This window comes from Hyperolius riggenbachi, chromosome 4, assembly GCF_040937935.1.
Source record: "Hyperolius riggenbachi isolate aHypRig1 chromosome 4, aHypRig1.pri, whole genome shotgun sequence".
NCBI lineage: Eukaryota > Metazoa > Chordata > Amphibia > Anura > Hyperoliidae > Hyperolius > Hyperolius riggenbachi.
Genome location: NC_090649.1, coordinates 465,957,154 through 465,977,098, shown reverse-complemented (window position 1 = coordinate 465,977,098; position 19,945 = coordinate 465,957,154). Strand labels below are relative to the sequence as shown.

General features: G+C 45.5%; 1 protein-coding gene across 2 annotated transcripts in view; it reads right to left on the bottom strand.

The window, feature by feature from the left end:
- The window catches only part of DISP1 (dispatched RND transporter family member 1), a 103,348-nt gene extending 84,258 nt beyond the window's left edge, over positions 1 to 19,090 (bottom strand). Inside the window, exons 1-2 of one of the 2 annotated variants that reach the window (XM_068232869.1) lie at positions 18,957 to 19,090; positions 5,720 to 5,824 (exon numbers count right to left, since the gene is read on the bottom strand). The gene's annotated coding sequence lies outside the window, so the exon portion shown is untranslated. The remainder of the gene's footprint in view (positions 1 to 5,719; positions 5,825 to 18,956) is intronic. The other variant, XM_068232864.1, reaches the window with a different exon arrangement.
- Between the last annotated feature and the right edge of the window lie 855 nt (positions 19,091 to 19,945).

The following is a 19,945-nucleotide window of genomic DNA, read 5'->3' as shown; positions in this document are numbered from 1 at the left end:
TTTCTAATCAGTGGCTAACGGGCTGCCCCATGGAGGCGTGGTTTCAGTTGATAGAGCAATAACCTCCTCCCCTCTCCCCAGACTCGGCATTTGAAGGCAGCTGTCAGTCACTGAGGATCTACGAATTCATGAAGTATGGAAGTTGCTTTTTTTTACTTAGCAAAAAGACTTCTTACATATAATCACTTAAAGGGGAACTGAAGTGAGAGGAATACAAAAGCTTCTATCTTCATTACCTTATAAATAATGCCAGTTGTCTGGCTGCCGTGCTGAGCTTTTGGCCCATTAAAGGACAACTGAAGTAAGAGGTATACGGAGGCTTCCATATTTATTTCCTTTTAAGCAATGCCAGTTGCCAGGCCCTCCTGTTGATTCTCTGCCTCTAATACTATTAGCCATAGCCCCTGAACAAGCATACGGCAGATTAGGTGTTAAAGTGAACCTTAAGTGTCCCAAAAAAAATGAGTTTTACTCACCTGGGGCTTACCTCAGCCCCCTGCAGCTGATCGGTGCCCACGACGAGTCGCTCTGATGCTCCGGGTCCCGCTGGCGGCCACTTCCGGTTTCGCCGTCAGGACCCGTCAGGCTGGGGAACGCGGCTGATACTACGCGTTCCCAGCCAAAATAGCACCCCTATGCGGCCATATGTCCGCATACGGGTGCCTATGCGGACATATGGCCGCATAGGGGTGCTATTTTGGCTGGGAACGCGTAGTATCAGCCGCGTTCCCCAGCCTGACGGGTCCTGACGGCGAAACCGGAGGTGGCCGCCAGCGGGACCCGGAGCATCAGAGCGACTCGTCGTGGGCACCGATCAGCTGCAGGGGGCTGAGGTAAGCCCCAGGTGAGTAAAACTCATTTTTTTTGGGACACTTAAGGTACACTTTAAGCCTCATCTACACGGGTAGATGAGGCTCCGATCCGGCGGCTCGATCAGCCGCCGGATCGCCTCTTCTGCGCCCCCGTGCGTGCCCGCCGCGTCCCCGCGGATTCGATTCCCCGCCATTGTCCCCTCACGGGGAGTGAGCAGGAAATCGGCGGTGGGGAGATCCGTCCTGTCAGATCTTATCAATCGAGCCGCATCAGCGGCTCGATTGATAAGGAACATCGCCGCCGCATCTACGCGTGTAGATACGGCTTTACTGACATGTCAGATCTGACAAGACTAGCTGCATGCTTGTTTCTGGTGTTATTCAGATACTACTGCAGAGAAATAGACCAGCAGGGCTGCCAGGCAACTGGTATTGGTTAAAAGGAAATAAATATGGCAGCCTCCGTATAACTCTTACTTCAGTTCCCCTTTAACGGTACAACCCCGTGACTGATTGATCATTTCTGTGGTGGTCATTTGGAAATGATCAGTCATGCCCAATAATGGCCGAATTCCTGCTAACCGTTTTGATCAATTCAATTGGCGCACAATTGCTTCAAAAATTGAAGCAGGGCCCGCGATTGCTATTTGGCCTATTTGGTTCACCTGCACGCACTTTCATCAGTATAGCGCTTTTTGTGATTGCCGCAATGGTTAGTGATGCAAAAGCTGAAATCACACTAGTGGGCCTCAAGCTTTAGCAAAAGTACCCATTATTAGATCTATCGTTATTTTTGTATTATCTGACATAAAATTGGACAATAATATTCCTCACAATGTGCAGAGCTGAAATGGGGGTGATCATATTTTTCTAAGCAAGAAAAAAGGAGATTTACGCTCTGCTGCATCACCCGTTATAACAACATTGCTTTCGGTCGCCTGACAGGCCGGTGAAGGCTGCTATTCCGTACCGCCAGACTGTCTCTCCATGCATACTCACGTGTTATGCTTACATGAGGCTCAGCGTACCATAAAATCACACAAGTCATCTACCTGTAGGCTCTGTGATCAAAAAATCCTCATTGTGGATTTACTGCAGCTCCATAGACAATACCAGCGTTGTGTACACAGACAGTCCCCCAAATACAGCAAAGTCCGTGTTATTCGGAACTCAGGCAACTGGAAGCCTCCACTAACTGGCATGCCTGTTGGATAACAGGGCTTTCTTTTTGGGGTGTTTACAACCTCCTTAGTGGCAGCCCCCGAGTCAGGCTTGGGATGGAATTCCACATCTCTGAGCGGTAACCCCGAGCTGGATCCAAGGGAGGAGAGTAATGTGCAGGGCTGCCACAGATCTATCTAGTATGATTTTTAGGGTCTAAAAGCTTGTGAAAAAATTGCACTTCTTCCATATCCTAAAATCTGGAAATAATAACACCGCTAGGAAAGTGCTAGAAAAATGCTCTCCAGAGCCTCCAGCGACATCTTGCAGCCTTGCTCTTGCACCTACCCAATGTGACCCAATACGGGTCAGGTGACACGCCGGCTTCCCCTGGGCACGGAAATCCGCTGGGAACTGTAGGAAGTCTACAAGACATTACTGGAGGCTCGGTAAGTATTTCAGGGGGAGGTTTGTGCTTTTTCAGCCAGTTGCTCAAGCAACCGGCAAATACATGTATCCGGCATCAGGTGACCCCCCCGCTGGTGCCGAATACCAGGGACTCTGTAGTATAAAGTTCCTTTTACAGTCACTTACGGTCTCAGTGATGGCAGTGGCTACAAACAGGTATCCATGCGTGCGCTTGTGCGCATTTCCGCATTGCGGAAGTGCGTAGTAGCGTGCTCGCGTTCGCTTTGCACGCTCGTCTATGAGTGTAAAGGTGCAAGCTTTCTGCACATGAGCAAGCATATACACATTGGCGCCAAAAGGCCTACTGAAACTGAGGAAGGCCACTAGTAAGTTGCTGTAGTATTGCAGCTGATTTGTCTCTGCCCTGTCTACCTGTCTTGATGCTGAACCTGGCCCATCTTGAGTACCCGACCCGTTACTGATACCGGCCCTGGCTTGAGCGAGAATCCGCTCTGTTGCCGACCTCTCCTTTGCCCGGCTACCAGTTTTATTGCCGACCTACTTATACCAGGGTTTTTTGCACATCACGCAAGCAGGTCCGTGGAGTCGGAGCTATTTTGGGTACCTGGAGTTGGTGACTTCAATAAATTGAGGAGTCGGACTTGGTTGATTTTTGAACCAAATACATAGCCTTTGTAAAAATTAGACTTATGGTGCCCATAGATGGTACAATTTCTTGATTTTTTTTTTCCGATTCGATAATTTTGTTCAATTATTACGTTACCTCGAATATAAAGATATTTCCAACATGTCCAATCAGATTTTTAGTGAAAAAACGGGATAATCGATCCTTTTTTCTTGATAGAAAAAAAAGATTATTTTAAACTTTCATTCGATTCGATCGTTTCGGTCGAATAAATTGAAAGTTTATATTGTACCGTGTATGGGCACCATAAGGAGTCCGAGTTGGAGTCATTTTGGGAACCTGGAGTCAGAGCTGGTGGTTTTATAAACTGAGGAGTCTGATGATTTTTGTACCCACTCCATAGCCCCGGCTTGTACGACCACCTGCACCTTCACTGAACATTGCAGTCTTCCATCAGGTCCGGTGCCTGCTCACTGGATGGAGTGTGTATCCTGCCTGGAGGGTGTATCCTGCTTGTGTACCTGTCTTTGCTGACGTGAATCCAGCCTGCCTACTGGCTGACCATCTGGAGATGGCTTCATCTGCCATTGAAGTGCTGCATATCTGGATACGGTCACCAGCCATCCTGACATTCTGCACTTCCTGTTCCAACCCCAGGAATTGTGGGTGACGATTTGCAAGCGTAACTACAGTCCTCACCACATTGGTCTCTGAAGAATCAGGTATGTGGTTTCTAGTATGCTGACAGTGGCCCTGACGTACAAGAAAATGTACTATTTGTGAGGAGGTTGTCTCTCAGTGAACATGAACGCACGTTCACGACCACTGGTGTTTGCAAACTATTGTTTTTGTCCCAGAATGCCTTGCCAGGATCATAACAAAAGAGAGTCCATAACAAAAATTGCATCCTGTTTTTTATCATTCTACAAGTTCCAAAAGCTATTCTAATGTGTTCTGGCTAACTGCAACACTTTCAGCTATCACCATCTCTGTAATAAATCAACTTATCTCTCTCTTGTCAGACTTGTCAGCCTGTGTCTGGAAGGCTGCCAAGTTCTTCAGTGTTGTGGTTCTGCTATGAACTCCCCCTTCCCGACCCCTCTCTGCACACTGCCTGTGTGTTATTTAGATTAGGACAGCTTCTCTCTTCTCTCTCATCTTTTACAAGCTGGATAAATCTTCCTCTGAGCTGGCTGGGCTTTCACATACTGAGGAATTACATACAGGCAGAGCTGTCTGCACTCTGCAGGAAGAAACAGCCTGACACTTCAGTGGAAGATAGCTGCAGGGGGAAAGAAACACACAAATGATCTCTTGAGGTTCAAAAGGAAAGCTGTATACAGCCTGCTTGTGTATGAATGTATTTTCTATGTGTGGACATACTGTACATCAACCTACTTCCTGTTTTGGTGGCCATTTTGTTTGTTTATAAACAAACTTTTTAAAACTGTTTTTAACCACTTTTAATGCGGCGAGGAGCGGCGAAATTGTGACAGAGGGTAATAGGAGATGTCCCCTAACGCACTGGTATGTTTACTTTTGTGCGATTTTAACAATACAGATTCTCTTTAAAGGATACCAGAGACGAAATAACCTAGAGAAAAGAGGAAGCAGGCATATCCCGTCACCTCTCCTGATGCCTACCACTCCAACCCGTTCTCCTCTTTGCCCCCATCCGACCTAAATGCCCCTCTGGCAGCCTCTTCCGGGTTACTGGAGCCAGACTTTTCTGCGAAGGCGCTGGCCAGGCTGCGCACGTCATACAGCACGTGCCCGTGGCCAGGAGCAGTCTGCACATGTGTATGACATAGTGATGTCATACACATGTGCAAAGCACTCCTGGCCACGGGTGCGTGCTGTATGGCGCACGCAGCCCGGCTAGCGCCTGCACAGTAGTGCCCGACTTCAGCGGCCCAGAAGAGGCTGCCGGAGGGGCATTTAAGTAGGATGGGGGGAGGGGGGGGGCAGAGAGGAGAACAGGGGAAGCAGTGAGCATCAGGAGAGGTGACAGTATATGCCTGCTCCTCCCATTTCTTTAGGTTATTTCGGCTCTGGTATGCTTTAAATTTTTAAGGTCAGCTGGAATAGAATGGCCAATAGGGATGGAGTTCACCCAGGCAAACACGCTTGCAAACGCAAATTCGGCATCGTATTTGCGTCGTTCCACACATGCGCACCGCCACCAACAAATTTAAAATTTGTGCATCGCGCATCGACTTCAATGCATTCCGTCACCGCGGAAGTCACACAGTAACGAGTTGTTGACTTTGCAATGGGTCGGCAGCAAATCGGATACTGCGCAGAAAGTGTACTGGGCCCCATACACTTTCTTTGCTGTTGTGTTACCCTGTATGCAGAATGGATAACGAAATGCATAAAAGCATAAAGGGGTCCTCAAAGAAATGGTCAATTGGCGCAGTGGAACTTTTCATAGATTCGGTTGAAAATTGGTTTCGTTAATACTGCGGATCCATGAAATCCAACCTGTACTTTTGATCTCAATGATCTGATAAAACAATACGATCGTTTGCTAGAAGTCGTTAATGGCCCCCTTTGCAGACGGGGTGAAAGTGCCTCCATGACTGAAGGGTTAACCGGTGGAGTTTATGCACACAGCGGGCCGCACTATGGCGGTAGCAGCAGATAAGGGCGGATTGTTTATACCGCAGTATCAGAGGAATGCACGCCGTACCTGTGAGGAATGTGCTGGGTGTATTCTCACATAGGGATCAGGGTCCAGGCCTCCGCACCGCCAATCATCCGGCTCCCATCCAACATCAGATAGCGCCGTCGGTTCCTATGAAACAAAAGGTAAATATTTTACAGTGAGGTGGGGGAGAAGGGGGCGGGACTAGAATACATTCCTGTAGTATACAACCAGCCCCCTCCCCTGCCCAGTAAATAAGGAATCATTCAGGGCATGCCAGCCTAGACTGCTGCCGACAACTGCAAGGTGCTCCTGCTATAGTCACTCAGATACTTACACTCACCCATTTTTTCTGCTTCCAGCACGTCACCTACAAAACCTGACTGATCACTCGTTGCCTAATATACACCACCTCTTGACAGGCGCCCCTGTAATATAGTACTAGGGTGGAGGCACTCGGTATATCAAATAGCATACATGCTTGCATTTGGGCGCAGGGTGAAGCCAAAATAAGGCTCCCCTGCATCTGCAAACGTGCCGGCAGCATTAAACCTGAGACGAAAGAAGTGTCAGGTTCCATACTTACCTGGGGCTTCCTTACACCCCCTTAAGGCCGCTCAATCTCTCGTTGTCTCCCCAGTATATGGTATATACAGCAGATCTCAATAATTTGATCTTTTACTGACCTGAGGAAGCAGGCACGTATCTGTGAAACGTGTTGTCTAAATTTGTGCTAAAAAAAAATAAATAAAAAAAAAATCTAGTTCAACTTGTTTAAAGAGACTCTGAAGCGAGTCTAACTCCTCTTTTTTAAAGGAAATCTAAACTGAGAAGGATGTGGATTTTTCCTTTTAACATAATACCAGTTGCCTGATTCTCCAGCTGATCCTGTGTCTCTAATAATTTTAGCCACAGCCCCTGAACAAGCATGCAGATCAAGTCACTACTACAGCCAAAAAGACCAGCAGGACTGCCAGGGAACTGGTATTGTTTAATAGGAAACATCCATATTGCTCTCAGTTTAGGTTCCCTTTAATGTTAAAGAGAGCCAGAGATGAAGCACCCTGTTGTATCTTACCTTATAAATCAGTGGGAACATGACAGTAAATACCTAATCTGCTCTTTGTTTCATTGAATCTGTTTAATCTGACTGTTATCACCTCTGATAAGAATCCCCGACTGAGCACTCAGTCTAGCTTTGCTATGGAAAGATTATAGCCGAGTCTGTCTTCTCTGGTGTCTTTTCAAGCCCAAGCCTGCCCCCTTGTGGCTCTGCTATAATGACTCAGCTATAATTATTCCCTGCAAAGCCAGACTGAATGCTCAGTCTGGGATTCTTATCACAGCTGAAAACAGACACTTTTAGCAGTGAGGATGAAACAGAGAGCATGGTAAGTGTTTTCTCTAATGTTCTTACTGATATATATGGTAAGATACACAAGGGTGCTTCGTCTCTGGTTCCCTTTAAGCACTATAAGCTCTGCTAAACCGCTGCATCCCCGCGGCAAAAACGAGGGGTTTATACCCCCAAATCCCCTCTGCAAAATCCACGACTTTCTTGGTCGTGGATTTTGCTGCCCATGGAGGCAGAGCTTTGAGTTGCAGCTCTGCCTCCATTCGCGTCAATCTCCGCCTCTCCCCGCCCCTGTCTGTGAAGACAGATTGAGAGGGACGGGGAGAGGCAGCGATCAGCCGGGATTGACGCGCGAAGAGGCAGAGCTTCAGCGCTAAGCTCTGCCTCAAGCAGGAAGCGCTCCCCGAACTCAGCAGAGGGGATTTGGGGGGTATAAACCCCTCGTTTTGCCACGGTGATGCGGCGGTTTAGCAGGGCTTATAGTCCTTTACATTAATAAGAGTTAAAAAAGTGGACTGAGACTCGCTTCAGAGTATCTTTCAAGAGACTCTGTAACAAATTTTTCAGCCTTAGTTCTTCTATCCTATAAGTTCCTATACCTGTTCTAATGTGCTCTGGCTTACTGCAGCCTTTCCTAATTGCACTGTCTCTGTAATAAATCTTATCTCCTTTCCTCTGTTGGGCTAAGGCTTGAATGTGTAGGGCTGCTTGTGATTGGATAGAAGCGATACACACCCTCTGCAGGCCCCCTACACACTCTGTTTATGTGAGCCTATCACAAGCTGGTTAGTTTGTTTGTAAACACTGCCTAAAACTGTTAATTACAAGCCAGGATTGCAGCAGGGAGTTGCAGAAACAGCACAGAGGGGCACAGGAGAAAATAATGAATAGAATGGTATGGTTTTTAGTGTAAGAATATTAGAGTACAGACTCTCTTTAAGGTAAGAAATTATTATTTTCGTGACCATTTTATAGATAGCCTAATTAGTAAGGGTTATTTAATATACCGGGCGCCTCCACCATAGTACTATAAAGTTTAGACCTCCACCTCTTATGGTTCTTCCAAGGAGCAGGGTGGTTATTTTCCCACAGGCTTATACAGTGGTTGCAGGGATCTGCAACCCATCCTTGTCTGTATAAATCACAATTGCTTATACATCATCCAAATGCTTATCTGCACCACTGGGCTCCTGGGCTCTCTATTCAGATTTAGGTAATACTGGGTATCCACTAGGCATGCTCATTCGGATTTCGTGGAATTGAAATTTTCACGTCGGCAATTAGGGCCGGAAAACAGAAATCTAATTTTTCGAGAAATACCGCAACTCGGTCATTTTAGCCCAGTCACAGAACTCGGAAGCATTTGGCCAATCAAAGAATGCAAGAAATTTCAAGAAAAGAAAAAAAATTGCATGCGGTGTCAATGCAATTTTCTTGCGATCTCCGATGTCACTTTTTGTTTTTTTTACCTTTGAAAATTGCGAACGCAACCCTGCAATGAAACCCACCCAAATATGTCACGTGTACAGTGTAGAGAAAATCACACTCACAGCGCATTTGCGATTTTTAGTGGAAAGAGACTATAGTTCATACAAAAAAGTTCCGGTTAAAGAGGAACTGTAGTGAAAGTAACATAATAATTAAAACTGTTTATTTTTTACATTACTTTAAAAATTATTTACTGGTAGTCAGCATTTGCCAATTGTAAAATCTTTCCTCACCCTGATTTACATTCTGAAATGTATCACTGGCGGTAACAACTTTAGTCCTGTCAGGTGACGCTCTGCGGAATGTTTGTTTACTGAGCGTTCCGAAACCGGTGAAAACAAACCTGGTCTCCCACAGTGCTCTGGGAGGAGAACGCTGCATAGCTAAACAGCCTAGGCTCTGACATAAGTGGGAGGGCGTGGTTGCATACCAATATACAGATATAGGAAGGGTTTCTGGTACTGAAACCTGGATAATGAAGGTAAAAGTTGGTATTACTATTATTGATTTATAGAGCAGCAGCGTCTTCAATGGTATCTTGAATAATTTACTACATGTCACTACAGGGCCTCTTTAAATTACTATATAAAGGAAGGGATCTGAAGCAATGACAAGAGAGTGCTGTGAAGGTGGCGGCAGCAGCAGACCCGGGGCGGGATGACTGTCTTTTGTACTGTCTTTCTGTCTTTCCTACAGCCGACAGCTCTCAGCACAGTCATGCCCTTTGCATATTTGGAACACGGACAAAAAGTCTGTTACGAAATGCGACGCGGCAGACAGCGATGACAGCGTACAGAGGTCAGTAACCGCTGGCAACCAGACTTCAATGTACTGACGCCAGAGACCACGATAATCAGTTCTGAGAAACCCCCTGATAATGGCTACACTTTTAAGGCAAGGTCTATGCTGTTTATGGTCCTCGAGACCACCGATCCAGCGCCAGGACCCTGAGGAAGTTCGCTGCGGCGCCGACATCCCTGAATGAGCGCAGCCGCATTGCACAGGATGCCTCGCGCCTGCACAGCTTTTTATGGTCAACCCAAGCAGCTCCGTGCTACTGTGCAAACACACTAGTTCACGACAGGATCGCGGGGGGTTCACAGCCTCGCCCACAGGCCCTTGTCATAATGGTTTGGGGGTCCCAGCGCTGGATTGAGGGAGTTGAGGGGGACAGAGGCCTGCCTCTACCGAGATAAGCACTATTTACAACACTTTTTTCCCCTTCATGTTTCCTTTGATAGCAAATATCCCAGCTTGCCTACCTTGTTTTTTAGTACTTACAAAGTACAATAATCCCGCAGTGTTCCTGCCAAATGGGAGTGTTAAAATCTGTTCTGAAACCCGGCCTTAGTCCAAAGTGTTGAATGTAAGTAACTAGGGATCCTGCTCCAGTCACCTAATTATTCATGACTGCATTTTTATGCCTCGATCGGATACGGGTTTACAGACTTGTTTAACCACTTCACTACTGATACTATGGACCAGAGCAATTTTCACCTGTCATTCATTCTCCAATAACTTTTTCACTACATATCACAACAAAACGATCAGTATCTTGTTTTTTTTCGCCACCAATTAGGCTTTTTTTTGAGTGGTACATTTTGCTAAGAATTATTTTATCCCAAATGCATTTTAACAGGAATAATAAGAAAAAAATTATAAAAATTATTTCGGCGATTATAGTTTTAAAATAAAACCCACGCATTTTACTTGCCCTGGTTATAAAAATATTTCCTTAGTACAATGTATGGCAACAATATTTTATTTGGAAAAGGTAATTTTTTTTCCAGTGTTGCGTCCATCACTAATTACAAGCCCATAATTTAAAACAATAACATTAATACACCCTCTTGACATATATATTAAAAAAAAAGTTCAGTCCCTAAGGTAACTAACTATTTATGTTTGTTTTTTATTGTCCTTTTATTTTTATTTTGTTTATGCAAAAGTTTTATTTGGGTAACTATGGGAGAGTGTGGGAGGTAAGGGGTTAATTTTAAATGTATGTGTATGCGTTTTATTTTAAAAAAAAAAATTATGTATGTAGGTGTGTAATTCTACTATTTGGCCACAAGATGTCCTCGAGCATTATTTCCTGTAAGCATACTATTAGTACGCTAACAGGAAGTAGTGCGTGGATGTGTTACTTCCATAATTAGAGTACGTGGTGGCAAAAGATGAATATCTACGTTCCTGGGCCTTCAGATGAAGCTTCCCAGGATGTAGATATACTGCACAAGCTGAAGTACGTCGTTAAAGAGGGATTCTAAGCCACAAAAACAAATTCCATTTACCCACTGCTCGATCGGCGTAAGGTCCTTGGGGCGTGGTTTGTGGGCGATCGCGCGCGCATCCCCGCTCTGATGGCGGAGCTCTGCTCAGCCTTCAGTTTCCCAGTGGCGAAACAGCCGTCTTTTATTGCTGTACAGCGCTGCGATGTAAGGCAGCGCTGTACTGGGGACAGCTGTGTGACACGGCTGTCCCCTCTGTTGTGCAGGAAGTAATCGGCTGTCATAGGCTGAAGCCCATGACAGCTGATCACGCCGATTGGCTGGCGGGGGGGGAGGGCAGGGGGGGAGGGTGTGGAGTGAAAAAAAAAAATAGGCAAATTTATTTAAAAATAATGTATTAAATACTTATAAAAAAAAAAGGGGGGGGGGGTGATCAGACCCCACCAACAGAAAGCTCTGCTGGAGGGGGGGAAAAGGGGTGGGGGGGAAAATCACTTGTGTGCCGAGTTGGACGGCCCTGCAGCGAGCCCTTAAAGCTGCAGTGGCCAATTTAATGCGAAATGGCCTGGTCTTTAGGGGGGTTTAACACCGCGGTCGTCAAGTGGTTAAGTGGTTCTCACTCGGGCAATTAGTGGGTAATTCCTGCTATTTGCTGAAGTGTTAGCGCAATATAAACATAATGGCAGTGATCCCACTGCCGCGATTGCCGCCGACCGGTGTTTCGCGGTTTGCAATCGCAAAAAACATTCACTGCAGCACTTTACCGCAATTCTGGAGAGATCGCTACACAATGCATAAGGGAAAAAAGCACTTATCGCGATCGCTCGGAATCGCGAGTACAGTGATTTTACTGTGCTAATCGCGGTAAAACCACCCGTGCAAAAGTGCAAGTGTAAATGGGCCCTAACATGCAGCCTGCAACTTGACCCTGCATTGCAAGCACTCCAATCTATTCGTAAATGATTCTGCTGTAATAAATCTTATCTCAGTCAGTCTTGCTCTATTTGTTCCATTGCCGAGGAGAAGGAAGCTTGTCCTCACCCACATTCCTGCTCCGCACTGACTGGCTGAGGGCAGTTCAGTGAATCTGATCTATGCTGTGCTCACATGTGATTACAAAGCAAGCTAGCTATGACAATGCAGCTTCAGTCAAAGGAAACCAAGATGGAAAATGTCAGGAAAGGAATTCTCTTTATTTACTGTATAAAATTCACTGAAATCAAAACATGGACAGTACAATACATACTGTATGTTATGTAAGTAAAACAAGTAGTTATCTACTTACATATGTGTTTTTTTTCCTGGGATAGTAGGGCTGTCTCTGCTGCTTTAAAGGATACCCCAACTGAAATGTGACATAATGAGATAGACATGTTTATGTACAGTGCCTAGTACACAAATAACTATGCTGTGTTCCTTTTTTTCTTTCTCTGTCTGAAAGAGTTAAATATAAGGTATGCAAGTGGCTGACTCAGTCCTGACTCAGACAGGAAGTGACTACAGTGTGACCCTCACTGATAAGAAATTACAACTATAAAACACTTTTCTAGCAGAAAATGGCTTCTGAGAGCAAGAAAGAGATAAAAAAAAGGGGAATTTCTTATCAGTGAGGGTCACACTGTAGTCACTTCCTGTCTGAGTCAGGACTGAGTCAGCCACTTACATACCTGATATTTAACTCTTTCAGGCAGAGAAAGAAAAAAAGGAGCACAGCATAGTTATTTGTGTACTAGGCACTGTACATACACATGTCTATCTCATTATGTCACATTTCAGTTGGGGTATCCTTTAAAGAGACACTGAAGCGAAAAAAAAATTGATATAATGAATTGGTTGTGTAGAACGGATAATTACTAGAACATTAGCAGCAAAGAAAATATTCTCTTTTTTTTTATTTTCAGTTATGTAGTGTTTTTATAACATTGCATAATTCTCCAATATTTGCAGTTTACACACTACTCAGCATTCTAAAATATTTTACAGAGTAGGCTAGTGAACTTTTGAACCCTTCTCTGCAGGGAAAAAGAAGCTACATTGACAGACACTTGAGAGAACAAGCTTCAGAAGACTGTAGCTCTCTGCGACTTTGAAAAAGTCTGGGAGCTCAATGGCTCTTTTGCATAAATAACAACTGAAGTTTCTTAACTCTTCTTGTACTGGAAACAATATTAGGCTGATGTCTCTGCTCCTAATGTTTTATTTCTTAGCTGTACTACACATACAAATCATTACATCATAATTTTATTTCACTTCAGTGTCTCTTTAAAGAATCCAACACGGCCCGTCACAATCCCCACCCTCCTCCCATGGAAGTGTTGGCCGCAGAGGACGCCTGTACAGACATAAGAATGTCGCCTGCATATGAATAACATTTTTGGGGGCATCAGTAAGTCTGACGTCTGTACAAGGCCGTTCCCTTTATTCTTTAGCGCAATCGCTGGTGCCAACATCTTAACATAAATTCCAGAATTAGAGCCAGGACTGCAAAGCTCCACCAATTGCACGCCACGTCACCCATTATATCACGTCTGATGGACACGGATTATATCATTCTTGTATTTAAAATGAACCTGAACCAAGTAAAATTATTTAAAATAAACACATGATGTAGCTGCAGTTGAATATTACATACTTACCTCCCCGTCAGTTCCTCTCAGAAGCTCACCATTTTCTTCTTACAATTTCTTCCAGTTCTGATAAGATTTTGTCAGAACTGAAAGCCTTAGGGCCCTTTTCCACTAGATCAGTTGCTAACTGAAAGGACAACTGATGTGCAAGGTAATGTACATCATTCCCTATGGCTCAAGTGGGCGATATTACAAATTAACAGTGTGCTGACCAGGAAGCTGTTACAGGGTCATCGCCATTTTTTAAAATGGAGGGCGGAGAATTCCATCAATCACAGTGGACAAACAGGACGCAGCAGAGGAGAAAGAAATCGATGAGGGAGGAAATATGACTATCACCCTGTCCTGTAGGGATGAGTAGACTACCTGGGAGGTAAGTAGGACTATCACCCTGTCCTGTAGAGATGGTCAAGAAGAACTTAATTAAAGGGAATCTGAAGTGAAAATAAACGTATGATATAATGAATTGTATGTGTAGAACAGCTAAGTAAAAGAACATTAGTAGCACAGATATACGTCTCCTATTGTTTCCAGAACAGGAAGAGTTAAGAAACGTGTTATCTATGCAAAAGAACTTCTCTTAGCTTGGTTGGCTGCGGTGCTATTTTCTGAAGCACTTATCTCAACCTGTCTCACGGTTTCTCGTTTAAGGTTTTACTGCTAGGAAGTTCAAAGGGTCATTAGCTTTACTCTGCTTCATCCTAAATAATAAAACCCCTGTGTCTCTGTGTCCTGTGCTTCCAGTAAATCTTTGATATGAAGAAGCAGCTTCGGGCACCTTCCGTCATTCAACTTCATTTATTTTGCAAAGTGACAAACATGCGAGATGTAGGAATCGTCAAACATCACCTGATCATGTTGCGGTGGCTGGTGCGGGGGTGGAAGTGGGTGGTCGGGACTGCAAGAGGGTCGGCGACAGCCGTTTCGCGTCCAATAGGACGCTTGGTCACGCTGTGTGCTGTGGAACGCAGCGAGCATGTTTGTCACTTTGCAAATTAAATGAAGTTGAATGACGGAAGGTGCTCGTAGCTGCTTCTTCATAACAAAGATTTACTTGATGTTCTTCCTTCCTGTTCAATTTGTACGGAGCACATGTCAGTGACTTATGTGAATGCATGCGTGAAGGTGAACGTCTTGTGGGGGTGTTCGACTCGACGGAGTATTTCCCACATATTCTCCATCTGCCACATTGGAGTGCCACACTTATCTGTTCTTTTGACATAGTGTCCTGTGCTTCCAGACCTGACAGTTTGCGGTCTGTGAACCTCATTGCATTGTGGGAAATATCAGCTTTTTCCAACTGCCAAGCCACACCTCCCCGTGTGCATATACTTCGGACAGTGGTGGGGGATGGGCAAGCTGGACGCATCTTTGCGCATTGCGCGCGCGGAATAGCGGCCGTGGTGGCCTAGCGCCTGTTTTCTAACAGGCGGGCCTTTTTACTAGTCATTTATAATACAGAATGTAATTTGCAAACTGCATGACAGAATGATGCAACGCAATGAAAAAAAATTATATAAAACCGAATACAAAAATATGAGGCTATATAACTGAAAACCGCTTTTCTTTCCTACTGATGTTCTATTCATTATTCACACTATACATGCAATTCATTATATCATAAGATTTTTTTTTGTTTCATGTGGGAAGGAGGGGTGGGGGAGGGGTGGGGGAGGGGTAGGGGGGGTTGGGTTGTAGAGAAGAAATGAATTACTAGCGCATCAGGCTAGGTTCAAAGTGGGGTGTTTATAACAGAGCTGTGGAGTCGGAGTTGGAGTCGCTGATTTCATAAGCTGAGGAGTCGGATGATTTTTGTACAAAATCCACAGCCCTGTTAAAGGATACCTGAGGTGACATGTGACATGATGAGATAGACATGTGTATGTACAGTGCCTAGCACACAAATAACTAGGCTGTGTTCCTTTTTTTCCTTTCTATGCCTGAAAGAGTTAAATATCAGGTAGGCAAGTGGCTGACTCAGACAGGAAGTGACTACAGTGTGACCCTCACTGATAAGAAATTCCCCTTTTTATCTCTTTCTTGCTCTCAGAAGCCATTTTCTGCCAGGAAAGTGTTTTATAGTTGGAATTTCTTATCATTGAGGGTCACACTGCAGTCACTTCCTATCTGAGTCAGGACTGAGTCAGCCACTTACATACCTGATATTTAAAGAGAACCCGAGGTGGGTTTGAAGAATATTATCTGCATACAGAGGCTGGATCTGCCTATACAGCCCAGCCTCTGTTGCTATCCCAAACCCCCCTAAGATCCCCCTGCACTCTGCAATCCCTCATAAATCACAGCCACACTGCTGACAAACAGCTTGTCAGAGCTGGCTGTGTTTATCTCTATAGTGTCAGTCTGCTGCTCTCCCCGCCTCCTGCAGAACTCCAGTCCCCGCCTGCACCCCTTCCCTCCCTGCTGATTGGAGGGAAGGGACGGGGGCAGGGACCGGAGCTTTGCAGGAGGCGGGGGAGCAGCTGAGACTGACACTACAGATGTAAACACAGCCTCACAACACGGCTGTGATTTATCAGGGATTGCAGAGTGCAGGGGGACCTTAGGGGGGTTTGGGATAGCAACAGAGGCTGGGCTGTATAGGCAGATCCAGCCTCTGTATGTAGATAATATTCTTTAAACACACCTCGGGTTCTCTTTAACTCTTTGAGGCTGAGAAAGAAAAAAAGGAACACAGCATAGTTATTTGTGTGCTAGGCACTGTACATACACATGTCTATCTCATTATGTCACGTGCCAGTTGGGGAATCCTTTAAGTATTAGACTAAGCCAGGAGTCAGAGTCGAGGAGTCGGAGACATTTTAGGTACCCGGAGTTGGAGCCTGAGGAGTCGGAAGATTGTACCGACTCCACAGCCCTGGTTTATAAAGTCACATAACGCAGGTTACCGCACTGCAATGTTAACCCCATGCAACCTTCACGGTGCGACGTAAATGTTGCACTTATTGTGATGCACTGCTGCAGTGCGTTCCCTCTAAATGTCCACGTTACTGAGTACGGTAAGCATACTTTTCATTGTCTGTGTGCTGTACTGTATGCGACGGTAACACAGCGTTAAGTTGCAACTTTTTGTTGCGTTGCAATTGTGTTAAGATTTTACGTTGCATCACAACGCAACGTCCTACTGTGAATCTAGCCCCAAACGGGGATCAATCGTTTTGGCATATCAGGTCTTAATCCACGCATGTATGGCCAGATTTACTTTTCACCTTTTGTGCAAATTTAAAGTTTGACTTATCCAAATTTTTCAATCTGTAGCATCTGTCAAAAAACGGGCCCAAACTGCACAGCGCTAATTGGATATGGAAGCTATGGAGTCATTCGTTTAATTAAGCTGTCAGTTAAAGAGACCCTGTAGCAAAAAAAGAGCCCCTGGGGGATACTTGCTTCAGGAGGGGGAAGTTTCTGGATCCCATCTAGTCTTCCTCCATCCCACGGTGGTCTTGCTGGCCCCTCCGAAGCCACAGTCGACAATTTGTCAGGCTGTGGCGCAATAGCGCCTGCAATACTTACCTTCCCCAGCTCCAGGGCAGGCGCAGTAGTGGCTCTCAGCTCGTGATCAGGCAGAAATAGCCGATCCCAGTCAGATACGCTGTGCTGCGCAGGCAACTTGCACCTGCACAGTAAAGCCGATCCAACTGGGATCAGCTATTTCCGCCTGACCGTGAGCCGCTACTGCGCCTGCACCGAGGAGGTAAATCTTTACATGACCGCCATTCGGAGGGGCCCAGTGAGACCACAGTGGGACACAGGAGGACGGGGGAAGCCTCAATAGGATCCAAAGAGGTCTCCCTCCCGAGGTAAGTACCCCCCGGGAGGCACTTTTTTGTGTTACAAGTTTTCTTTAATCAATCATCAGCTGATAAGCCCTGTACAAAAGTCCAGTTCAATGCCTGCTAAGAGGGCTCAGTGAAGCTGGCTTTCAATAGTATTTATTATTTCCAAAACAAGAACATCACCCAGACCCCGTACAACAACCTAGAGACGTGAAACTGGCATGGATGGAAAATACACAAGCAGAATTTGGCACAACTCTACTTTAGGGGACCCAGCAGGAAACCTCATAGGGAAATTCTGCTAAAGTGATTGGGTGGACAGCATCTCAAGCTGCTTTGTTTCCAATAGGTTGTAGTAAACCACGCCCACACTATTCAGCCAATAACAACGCATTGTGCTGCAGAGGGTGCTGTGATTGGAGAACTTCTCCCTATGAGGTTTCCTGCTAGGTCCCCTAAAGTAGACTAGAGCCCAGACTTTTTTTTACAGTAGCCATTGCTTTCAAAGAGAAGACATACTCGCTATGCAGAAAAGTGGTGCAGGAGTAGCCTGTACTATATGTGATCCCAGTGGTGGGGTGATCTGGTATAGATGTGATCCTAGTGATCTGGTATAGATGTGAACCCAGTGATGATTATAATTTAGTATTTATTTATCTAGGGGGAAGCCAATTATCTTATCTGAATGTTTTTGGGATGTGCGAGGAAACCAGAGTGCCCGGAGGAAACCCACACAGACACAGGAGAACTTGCAAACTCCTTGCGGATAGAGCCCTGGCTGGAACTTAAACGGATGTAGTGATCTGGTATAGATGTGATCCCAGAGATGTGGTGATCTGGTATAGATGTGATCCCAGTGATGGGGTGATCTGGTCTGACCCAACTCATGGGGTGATTTGCTATAAATGTGACCCCAGTGATCTGGTATATATGTGACCCCAGTGATGAGGTGATCTACTATAAATGTGACCCCAGTGATCTGGTATATATGTGCCCCAGTGAAGGGGTGATCTGGTATATATATTATCTAGTATAGATGTGACCCCAATGATGTGGAGATCTGGTATAGATTTCATCCCCAGTGAGCTTATATATAAGTGACCCCAGTGATGGGGTGATCCGGTATAGATGTGATCTAGTATAGATGTGACCCCAGTGATCTGATATATAAGTAACCAGTGGTGGGTTAATCTGGTGTAATCCCAGTGATGGGTGATCTGGCATAGATGTAATCTCAGTGATGGGGTGATCTGAAGTGACTCCAGTGATCTGATATATGTAATGGAACCCCAGTGATCTGGCATATAAGTGATGTGATCCCAGTGATCTGGTGTAGATGTGACCACAGTGATTGGGTGATCTGGTGTGACCCCAGTGATGGGGTGATCTGGAATAGATATGATCCCAGTGATCTGGTGTAGATGTGACCCCAGTGATTGGATGATCTGGAATAGATGTGATCTAGTATGTAAGTGACCCCAGTGATGGGGTGATCTGGAATAGATGTGATCCCAGTGATCTGGTGTAGATGTGACCCCAGTGATTGGGTGATCTGGAATAGATGTGATCTAGTATGTAAGTGACCCCAGTGATGGGGTGATCTGGAATAGATGTGATCCCAGTGATCTGGTGTAGATGTGACCCCAGTGATTGGGTGATCTGGAATAGATGTGATCCCAGTGATCTGGTGTAGATGTGACCCTAGTGGTGGGGTGATCTGGAATACATGTGATCCCAGTGATCTGGTGTAGATGTGACCCTAGTGGTGGGGTGATCTGGCTGCCTTACCTGCAGGGTAGGCAGAGTCCTGGCAGCTTTCAGCGCTGAGTCCAGTCCTCCTCCAGCACTGGCTGCACATCCTAGCTGGCTGTATGTGAGTGCAGCGCCCAGCTCCTCCTCTGATCACAGGAAGCTATGGACAGACTGCTTCCCGTGTCACTGCCATAATCCCTGTACTATTATCCAGCCCGACTCCCAGCAGGCAGATCCATGCACCTCCCACCTCATGACACCACTGCTCGCTGTACAACACCTGCACTGTATGCCTGTGCGAGCAGGGGGGCTGCGCGACCCCTAACAATGCTGCGCAATGCTCATACCCAGAGCTGCTAGCCCTGCGCTCACACATTCAGCCCGCAAAATCTATAAAGCAAAAGCAGAACGACATAAAATGTGTGGTACTGCAGTGCCATCTGGTGGAGGAAAGTGGAACGGCATGCTTGGTTAAAAGTTTTATACTGTACTTATTATTATTATTATTATTATGTATTTATATGGCGCTGACATTTTCCGCAGTGCTGTACAGAGTATATATGGTCTTGTCACTAACTGTACCTCGAAGGAGCTCACAATCTAATCCCTGCCATAGTGATATGTCTATATTGTGTAGTGTATTGTAGTCTAGGGCTAATTTAGGGGGGAAGCCATTTAACGTATCTGTATGTTTTGGGGGTGGGGAAGGAAACCAGAGTGCCTGCAGGAAACCCACACAGACACGGGAAAACATACAAACATCTTTTGGATGAATTCAAATTAAACAGAGTGATGCTGTAAAAAGACAGATTATGCAATGGTTTAAAATCAGAGATTGGGGAAGGAACTGAGTTTATGTTTTTTGTTGATTATTGATCACCTCTCTCTGCCCCTTAATCGTCACCCTGAAGTGATAAGCAACATGATGAGATAAAAATATATGTACAGTAGCATACCTCCCAACTTTTTGAGATAAGAAAGAGGGACACTTAAGCCACACCCTCGCCACACCTCTAACCACGCCC